Raw genomic sequence first — 10,369 nt, forward strand, 5'->3', positions numbered from 1 at the left:
AGTAGCAGCCGTGTTAGTCTGTACCCGCAAAAAGAAAAGGCGTACTTGTAGAGCCTTAGAGACTAACCAATTTATTAGAGCATAAGCTTTCGTGAGCTACAGCTCACTTCATCCAATGCATACAGTGGAAAACACAGTGGGGAGATTTTATGTACACAGAGAACATGAAACAATGGGTTTTACCATACAGACTGTAACAAGAGTGATCAGGAAAGGTGAGCTATTACCAGCAGGAGAGCGTAGTCCTCTCCCTCCCTCCCACCCCCCGCACTCCTGCTGGTAATAGCTCACCTTTCCTGATCACTCTTGTTACAGTCTGTATGGTAACACCCATTGTTTCATGTTCTCTGTTTATATAAAATCTCCCCACAGTATGCATCTGATGAAGTGGGCTGTAGCTCACGAAAGCTTATGCTCAAATAAATTTGTTAGTCTCTAAGGTGCCACAAGTACTTCTTTTCTTTTTGAGTGTAGAAAAGAAACGTTTAATGAAAGGAGGGAAGTCACCCGACATTAATTGGGGAAAATGCCACAAGCAGGATTCATAATCATAACACCCACCCCAGAGTGCATGGGGCAGAGTCTTCTGCCTCATGCTCTTGAGTTCTACAACCAAAAGTTCCTTTATGGTGCCCCCTCTGCTCCCTCACCATACCTCATGCATAGTGGTTGTCCTTGGTCAGCAAGAATCATAGAATATCAGGGTTGGAAGAGACCTCAGGAGGTCATCTAGTCCAATCCCCTGCTCAAAGCAGGACCAATCACCCACTAAATATCCCAGCCAGGGCTTTGTCAAGCCAGGCCTTAAAAACCTCTAAGGATGGAGATTCGACCACCTCCCTTGGTAACCCATTCCAGTGCTTTACCACCCTCCTAGTGAAATAGTGTTCCCTAATATCCAACCTAGACCTCCCCCACTGCAACTTGAGACCATTGCTCCTTGTTCGGTCATCTGCCACCACTGAGAACAGCTGAGCTCCATCCTCTTTGGAACCCCCCTTCAGGTAGTTGAAGGCTGCTATCAAATCTCCCCTCATTCTTCTCTTCTGTAGACTAAATAACCCCAGTTCCCTCAGCCTCTTCTCATAAGTCATGTGCCCCAGCCCCCTAATAATTTTCGTTGCTCTCCGCTGGACTCTGTCCAATTTGTCCACATCCCTGCTGTAGTGGGGGGACCAAAATTGGACGTAATACTCCAGGTGTGGCCTCACCAGTGTCGAGTAGAGGGAAATAATCACTTCTGTCGATCTGCAGGCAATGCTTCTACTAATACAGCCCAATATGCCATTGGCCTTCTTGGCAACAAGGGCACATTGCTGACTCCTATCCAGCCTCTCATCCACTGTAATCCCCAGGTCCCTTTCCGCAGAACCCAGGTTCGGAGGTGCATCTGGGTGAGTTCACCTCCCACCCGGGGAAGAAGGCACCTTGCTTGCTCTGCCATCTGAGCACTTGTTCTGACTGGATGCCCCGCCAGCCATGGTTCCTCACCACTTGGATGCCCCACCAGCCACTCATGCCACTTGCAACCTCACCAGCTGCTTGTTGCCTTGCCAGCCACTTGTTCTGCTCACTGCCTCGCCAGCCACTCGTTTGCTGGCCAACTGTCAGTCACCTTCTGCTGCCACCTGCCTCTCTGCTGTGACCTCTGCACATCTGTCTCTTAGTGATTTTCAGCTCTTTGCAGGCTGGACAGAAACACTGCTCCACCACAAGTGATTTCAGCTCTCATTTGAGCACTTTAACATAACAAAAAGGCTCCTAATAAAGCCTATTTAGCTCTACCTTTAAACAGTGGAGAGGAACAGGTTAAACCAGACTGGGGACCCTTAGGGAGAGTCCACACCTCCTGGCTAGGACACCTGTCCCCACCCCTCTTACTTTCACAGGGGTATGACATTCAAGCCCCTGGCTTAGTGAGTTCCTTTCAGCTGAGGGTGACCCCTCAATTGGGACAAGCTCAGCACAGTTATGCTCCCCTTTACTCATACAATGAAGATAACATTGATAACAACACTTCACTACCCCTACATTCAAAAATTTTATTGAAGCTAACGTTAAAAAATTACATAATACACAGGTTAAGAAAAGAGTATCTGTACATCTGGGTATAGTGCTCAGATTATCCACAAATACAAAGTTTGTTTTAAAAGTCATAAGATACATACAGTACATAATCAGCAATAACCCAAATTTAGGTGAATAAATTTAACAATACAGTTTAGATATTAGCATCCAAGTATCCAGGTCACCCAACACCAGACAAAGCTGATCACTTGGAGCTACACAACTCCTGTCTGCGAGATACCTAGACAAAGTAGGTGTGTTCATTTAAATACAGTTTTCTCCTGAAGTCTTTCCCCCTCCTGAACTAGCTCTCAGGGGAGAGTTTATTCAGATCCTGCTTACATGTGGTTTCACTGTGATGATTTCCAGCAGCGCCACAAGACTCAAATTATTGAATCTTGTAAGTGTTACTTGGACAGGCTATGTTTTAAAAGAAAGACTTGTGACTGAATTGACCATGGTTAAGTTTAAAAAAAATTTCTATATAGAAGTTAAAACTGTAGTACATAGTTATCAATACAAAAACCAATTTAGCACTTTCATGCCTTCTTTGGAAGAAATGATCAGGTATATGAATTCTCAGTGTGCCAGGCCACCTACAGCGAGCCTCTCTTGGTTATACAATATTGTATTATGAAGCAGGTGGATACCAAGTGATGCCTTTATTATTAGTTATTTTTACAGAGCTAGTCGTACACTAGATACACCAGACACTGCTCCATCCTCACAGAAGCCCTTTTGCTGGCTTTCCTCCTACTGTTACATACCTATTCTACAGAGATGATGCATAACGGTGGATAGTGGAGGTGCAAGGCACAATTGAAAGGTTCTGCAGGGGTACATGACTGCTCCACGTGTTGCCTCTACCTCCACACCTTGAAACTTGATATGTATGTAGACAACATACACTAGCAACTACCTCCTCCTCCTGCTCTCTGTCCTGTGGCTGCCCAACCCCTTGCTGCACTTGCAGGCATTCCTCCCTGCCTGAACTGTCCTCAATCAATTTAGCAAGTGTTCAAAACAAGACCAACAAAAGAGGCAACACCGTTGGGTTGCACAGTACCCCATGTGCCATCAGGGTGGGTGGTGCCAGGGTGGGATGGTGCTTGGGGATGGATTGTTTCAGTTAACAAGAAATTGGAGAATTATCAGTCACTTTTTGTTGGAGGGGGGAATATGACACTCCAAAATGGTCTCCTCCTTCATAGGCACATTGGACATAGCTGCTTTTTCAATGCACCTCAGGGTGCACTGAAGCAGCAGCAGCAGGGCCCACCCCCCTTTTCCCAGTCTCCCTCCAGCTTGCTCCCCTCACTCATCCCCAGGGCTGTTGCGCTGGATGGGGCTCCACCTAAGCTGACTGGTGCTGAGCACCACATTGCAGTTTCTCTTCTCAACCTCAAAGGTGCCCCCCTGACTCACTTCAACAGATGGTCTGCAAAGCAGGCAGCGGGAAGCGCTGGGATTCCAGCAACCAGGAAAGAGAAGCACCCCTTGCAATGGGGTGGAGCTGAGCCTGCAGCCAGCCACCCTGCTGTTTCCTCCCTCCCCATGCTGCAGGACACAAGGTGAGTGCCACTACCAAGGGGAGCTGCTGCCTCCCTGCTGCTGGGCATCCTGGCGAGAGGCAGCCTGAGAAATCTGCTAGGGGGCACATGACCCCACACACACACACGTGCTGTTATCTTTTATACTATGCAACTTGTGCCAACACAGATTTTATTAGCTCGTCTGGGATGGGCACAGCAATTCCAGGAGAAAGAGGGAAAAGAAAGTCCCCAAACTCTGATAACATCAGACCTGGAGAAGAAGCAAGTTTTAGAGCCGGGGATCTTCCAGTTAAAGTGCCCTGCCAATGGAGACTGACTGCAAGAGCATCTGAATTGATTGAAAATGATGTGATTGTACAAAGGGAAAAATGTGTTTTGAAGTAATTCTCCCCATACATCTAGGTTGCTTTCACAATCTTATTTATAATGGTGAGCATTTGCTCACTGAAATCAATGGGCCTAGTCATACAAGTATTTGCTCATCCATGTGTGTAAAGGGTCACAAACCAGGCCAAGGTTATTTCTGGTGAAGTGCAGGGTTTTAAGGTGATTACTTTAACAGCAATCATGCCTAAAGCTGTATGATTGCGGTCAGCTAGCTCAATTCTGCTCATTATACAGTCAGTCATGGACAGGCATTGAAAATGTCATTGTTCAGTGACAGACCAGAACCCCAGCCTACATGCCTGAGTGCCAACTTTCAGAATTTAGCATCCTAGAACATTTTTTATTGTAAATTGTCCCCTATGAAAAACCTGTCCAAAGACTGGATCCTGTGAAGTGTGAGGCAACCTCAGCTGGCAGTGAAATCAAAGGGAGTTGAGGGCTCTCCCCCCTCCCAACATCAGGCCAAAATACAAAGAGCATTTTAAAGGCTGCTTTCTTTGTACCTAAATCCCATTTTACAGGTCCAACTTCGATGCAACACTTTGAAAATTCTGCCTCTGGTCTGCAAGAAGTATTGATTTCACATCCTGGCTAAATTTAAATTTAATCATGAGACATTGCACTCCTGTTCTTTAATGTACAAATCAAAATGACTAATGATTGGGTATGCAGTGTAGTTGTAGCCACATTGGTAGCAGGACATTAGAGAGAGAAGGTGGGTGAGGTACTATCTTTTATTGGACCAACTTCTGTTCGTGAAAGAGATGAGATTTTGAGCGCACAGAGCTCGTCTTCAGGTCTGGGAAAGGTACTCAAGCATCACAGCTAAATGCAAGGTGGAAGAGATTGCTTAGCATAAGTAGTTGGCACATATTCTAAGAGACCATTCAAAGTACAGTGGTCCGTTAACACTTCTACAGTCACAGAACTGGGAGCTTAAATTCATAACTCTGCTAGACACTAAAAATCATGGATTGAACATAGACACTGACTTGATGACTTATTACAACAATCTGCAATCCATTAACCCCCCCTTTTTTGTCCTATGACTGCAGAGGTGTTAATGGGCCACTGTACCTTGAATGGTCCTTTAGAATATATACTAACTACTGTTGATAAACAATCTGTTCCATCTTGCATTAAGCTGTGATGATTGAATGCCTTTTCCAGACCCGAGGAAGAGCTCTGTGCAGTTCAAAAGTTCATCTTTCTCACCAATAGCACTTGGTCCAATAAAAGATATTACCTCACCCATCTTGTCTCTCTAATGGTTGGGTGGCAATCACAGAAACATTTATAGCTTTATTTAAAAGTTCTTATTTCATTGTAATAGGGTGACCATCTGTCCCATTTTTAATGGGACAGTCCCATATTTAAGCCCTATTGCAGGTGTCCTGCCTTTTTTTTAAAGCAGGTAAATTGTCCTGTATTTTCTGCTCCCCCTGCTGGTCAGTCAGTGGTCAGTCAGTGCAGCCCCAGCCATGTCTTGTTTGTGGCTGGTGAATGAGTGCGGGCATTGGGCTGGCAGAGCCCGCAGGGAACAGGGACTGCTCCCTGCACCCTGAGCTATCTCCGGCCAACACACAGCCCCTAGCTACCCCCTCACTTCACCCTGAGCTACCCCCTGCCCATACACAGCCTTAGCTACCCCCCTGCCTGCACACAGCCCCTAGCTACCTCCCTCCCTGCACCTGGAGCTACCCCCATGCCCACACACAGCCCCCAGCTATCCCCTCCCTGCATCCTGAGCTGTTTTCAAACTTTTTGAGCTGAACCCCCCACACACACCCCTTTGAGTTATAGTTTTTGGTTGTGCCTCCCTCCCATCACAACCAAGACAGGCTGTGAAGGACATATCTAGGGGTAAAAGCAAAGAAACAATGAAATTATATGGCAATAAAGATTGTCTTTCAAGTTGTTCATTTGTGTTTTAAAGCAGGCATTGGTCCCTGGGAAAGGGAGGTGGGAGGAGGCCATATCTTATACTGACATGCTTGAATCTTTCATACACTCAAGGTTGGATGTGTGGGAAGAACATCTCCCTACAGAAGAAACTAACACAACGGAAACAGGGCTTCTTTGTTCTATTTGCAACTTTGAATAAGACACAATAATTGCCTGCAACATCTGGCATTTTGCTGACCACGCATATCTTAGCAAAAGCAAGGTTATTTTTGGTTATTCTCCTTTTTTTTAAGCTAATCACTCTTTGCTAGGCCTCTGACCTCTTGACCAAACTCTGGACTTTGGGCCTGTACACAAATTTATATACTAAGTTATTACAGCAGCAATGGATTTTAACCCTTCAGGCTGGGTGGCCTTTTGAGGGGAGACAGGGGTGAAGGTGGCAGTCCCTCCCCAGACCTGCCATGTGGAGCTGGCTTGAGCCCTGCTGGCCCCTGCCCCCCGAAATAGAAGTCATACTACACCTATGCCCGAGACCCCCCCCCCATGACCCCTGAGGCCCCCCTTTCCCTGCTGGGCTCTGGAGTTTTTATAGCATGTTGGGAGGAGGAGGGGGCTAATGCATAGTTCTGATTGATTGCTGTTGAACACAAGCAATTTTACAAGGTGTCCCGTATTCAGCATAGGGAAATATGTTCACCCTACATTGTAACCTTATTTCAATGATGAGCCAGCTACAGCCATGGCTAACAGACAGGTGTCTTTTAGCTCATGCAGTAGCAGCTCATGTATTAAGCTCCAGAGGTCCCAGGTTTGTTCCCCATTGTGGTGCTGAATTGCCTGAAATCCCCAATGAATCACCACTTACAACACTAACCCACATGGGCATCGGCAGCAGGGAACAAACCTGGGCCCTCTGGCGCTAAATGGATGAGCAGCTATTTCATGAGCTAAAAGACATGTCTCTTAGCCAAGAATGTCACAGGCTTATCAATCGTTATCTAGACTAGCCACCACTAGAGGGGGACAGAGTGCCCCTCCAAGCAAGCAGGGGTTACATCATTATTTGATATTTGACTGTTTGACTTGGTATAAATGTGCAAGCAATTTGCACCTAATTATGCACTTGTCACTTACTCCTACTCTGCAGTTTTCCACACTGCTATCCCACATGAGCATGAATTGAATGATTAGCTGCACTGGATTAATTTGCTTTCTCTTATAAAGTGTTTACGTCTGGTAACATTGACCAAAAAAAGTAGCAAGGCTTTAATTAAAGAAGAGTAGATTAATAATGAAAATTATTATTGATGGAGAATCCATATTTGTTATTGCTTAGAAATAACTGAGTTTCTTTTTGAAAGATAGTTTTGTGAATACAATCACAAATGATAAAAGTTTTAGTGTTTTAACTAAATACACCTGGCAAGTAAAGTCTTTTTTATTTTCTAAAACTCTTCTTATGCAAAGACCTCAGGAAATCTCAAGAGAGAGGCCCAATTTGCAAAATTCAGAACCAAACTTCGATCCTTCCCACAGATTGTAGGTGAGCTGGTAATTTGGTTTTATCTATTAGGAAGATACGGGACAGCAGAAAAATATGGATTTAGATTTAGATTCAGATCAGTTCATGTGAGTTCAGATCCAGTGTTTTGGTTTGGACACATCATAAATAAAACCAGTAGAAAAATTAGAAACCATTTAACACCCTTATTAAGATTTCCCCTTTACAGACTTTTAGGTTTGTGTCCTCATTTCATCGATAGACCAATTTCCCTTCATGATAGTTCTGGCTAACATGATTTCTTTGTGAAGGGAAACTATTTAGGAAGCTAATTTTGACTCACTGCCCCAAAACTACTGTCTGCTAAAAATGTTGAATGTGGCCCCATCCTAGATCTCCCGAAACCTTTAGATTTAATGCTAAAGATGTGTGCCCCAATTTCAGTCGTATTGGAAGGAAGTTGTGACGAGGAAGTTTTTGTAAGCTTCCAAAAATGTCAGCACAAAAAAATGAACTGAAAAGGATTGATTCTATTTCTGAAATTATCCAGACCAAACTCTGAAACCTTTTAAAATTCACCTGTGAGTAGCAAACTATTTCAGAGACCTTTGATAGAAATCTGTCATGCATAAGTCGCTTGGACAGTAGTAGAAGATTGGTAGAGGATTATAGAAGAGGCATTGGGGAATTGCTCTTTGAATCCAGTCTTTTTATACCTGAACTCCACATACCTGTGTTTGGATAGTGGCTAATTAAAAAAGTTTTTGATAAGGAAAAGTACATAAAAGTCTAAAACACTACATCTCACTATAGTGCTATCACAGTGTACTGTAAAATATTTTTTATTATTTTTATAAGGATCAGGTAGAGGTATATGAATCTTAATATGCCTAATAGATGAGGCAGTTTTAATGCAATTGATAAAACAAAAATTTAAAGTTTTGTGTTTGAATTTTATTTTTTAATGAATCTTCATTCCTTATGAAAACATAACAAATTATTAGCCAGAGTCACACAGGGTTCTTTAAAAGATACTGTAATAAAGAAAAATATGAATAGCTAATCTACATAACACAAAAAAGTCATGTTATATTAACAGTAATTCAGCTTCTGATCCCAAAGCCTACGTGTTCTTTGATAAGAGCCTTGGAGGGAGTATAAAAATGTCAATGAGAAAAAAAATGTTTGAAATGAGAGACAGTGTCCCTCAGCTACCAAGTAGAAATCAGTCAGTGAAGGGGCTGAACCAGAGGTTAGAAACAGGAACAAATAGTTCAAAAAAGGAAGACATTCTGTACCAGATTCTCTACTGTGCCTAGTCTCTGCTGGATGCAGCAAAAAGGAATGTGGAAATGCAAAGGCCACATTTATGGTTCCTTGGTTCTCAGGTCTGGAAGCCTTAGGTCTGTTCTAAGATTTATTGACCAAGACAATAATTAACCACACATCTTCTAACCAGAAATGGGAGCGTTTATACATCATTTTTTGGAAACCAGTCTGGTACTAGTGTCTTCTTTTCATCCTGGAGCATCTTTAGAGATACGGGAAGCAATACAGCATCACCATTCATTTCTATTCATGGCTTGTTCCTCCATTAATACCAGCTGGTCATGTCCCGGCATACAATGTTCCACCATCTAGTCAGTGGTCAATCTCTAGGTCAGACTGATTTTGTTTGTGGGTTTTGTTATTTTCTTTGGCATCCTCGCATCTGTTTTTCTGCAATGTCCCCACCACCATAATCTTTTCAATTATAGCCAATCCTGTACCCTTATTTCACATTCTGCTCTCCTTCTAATTTCTTCATTTTTCTTAAAGTCATTCCACTTTACACTTGCCATCTTTTGAAGAACTCTCGTCTCTACTTCCTCCAGCATTCTAATGTCTGTTTCACTTAATGCAGCTGCTTCCATACTCTAGAGTAATACCATTACTACACTCGTTTGACACATTTTCACTTTGGTACCAACATAATGTTTTTATCAGTCCATTATTTCATCAATTTCTGTGCAGCATTTGTAGCTAAGGCCCATTGCCTTTTAACTGCATCCTGGATGGAACCATCAGCACTGATCAAGTTTCCTACATACACATATGATTGTACTTGTTCTACAACACCACTGTTGCTGCATTTCAACACTTTATATTATTGTTCCTTTTCCAAAATGCAACCACTTTGTCTTCTTTGCATTTAAGTCCAAATTTACACCAATTTTCCATGGTAGTAAAGAGTATCTTGATTCATTCAAATGGGTCTGCTAGTTGTACAATATCATCTGCATAAGATAAGGCACTTAATTGTAGATCATCCAATGTCATGGCCTCCAACTCATCTAACATTTTTAATGTCCGCTTTAAGAACATGATAAAAAGCAACAGTGATTCCATGCACCCTTGTCTTACACCAAACTTTGACTTCAGTTGCTTAATTTTTCACCCTTACAGCCCTACAGGAAACTTAGAATACAGCTTTTATAACCAGGGATTTGAACCGTTAAAAATCTTGGTTCAGTTCCAGTTCGGGTTCATCAATATTTTCTAACTCTCTGGTTCAATTCTGGTTCAGATGCTAACTTAGACTGATGATTCAGTAACAGTTTCAACCACTTTGAACCTGTTTGAACTAGTTCAGATAAATTTCCTGCAGATTAGTGTCTTATGCTTACGTTGTAACTCCTAGCAAAAGAAAACAATGATAAATATTTTTTTCAAGGTAGAAAAAGTATTTATTTTTAAACAAGTTATTTAGACACACTAATACAGCTTCCAAAACTCTGTCAATCATATTTGACTGCAAGGTGACAAAATGAATTTTAGCCCAGAAAATGCCCTTTCTGCACTGACTTGTGTAACAGGAACAGCAAACACAATGTTAGCCAATTGATATAGTTCAGGTCTCATAATTTTTTGTTGCTCCTAGTAGTGAAGAATATTTTCACTTTTATTGAGAGGA

Source organism: Lepidochelys kempii, chromosome 6, assembly GCF_965140285.1.
Source record: "Lepidochelys kempii isolate rLepKem1 chromosome 6, rLepKem1.hap1, whole genome shotgun sequence".
Lineage (NCBI taxonomy): Eukaryota > Metazoa > Chordata > Testudines > Cheloniidae > Lepidochelys > Lepidochelys kempii.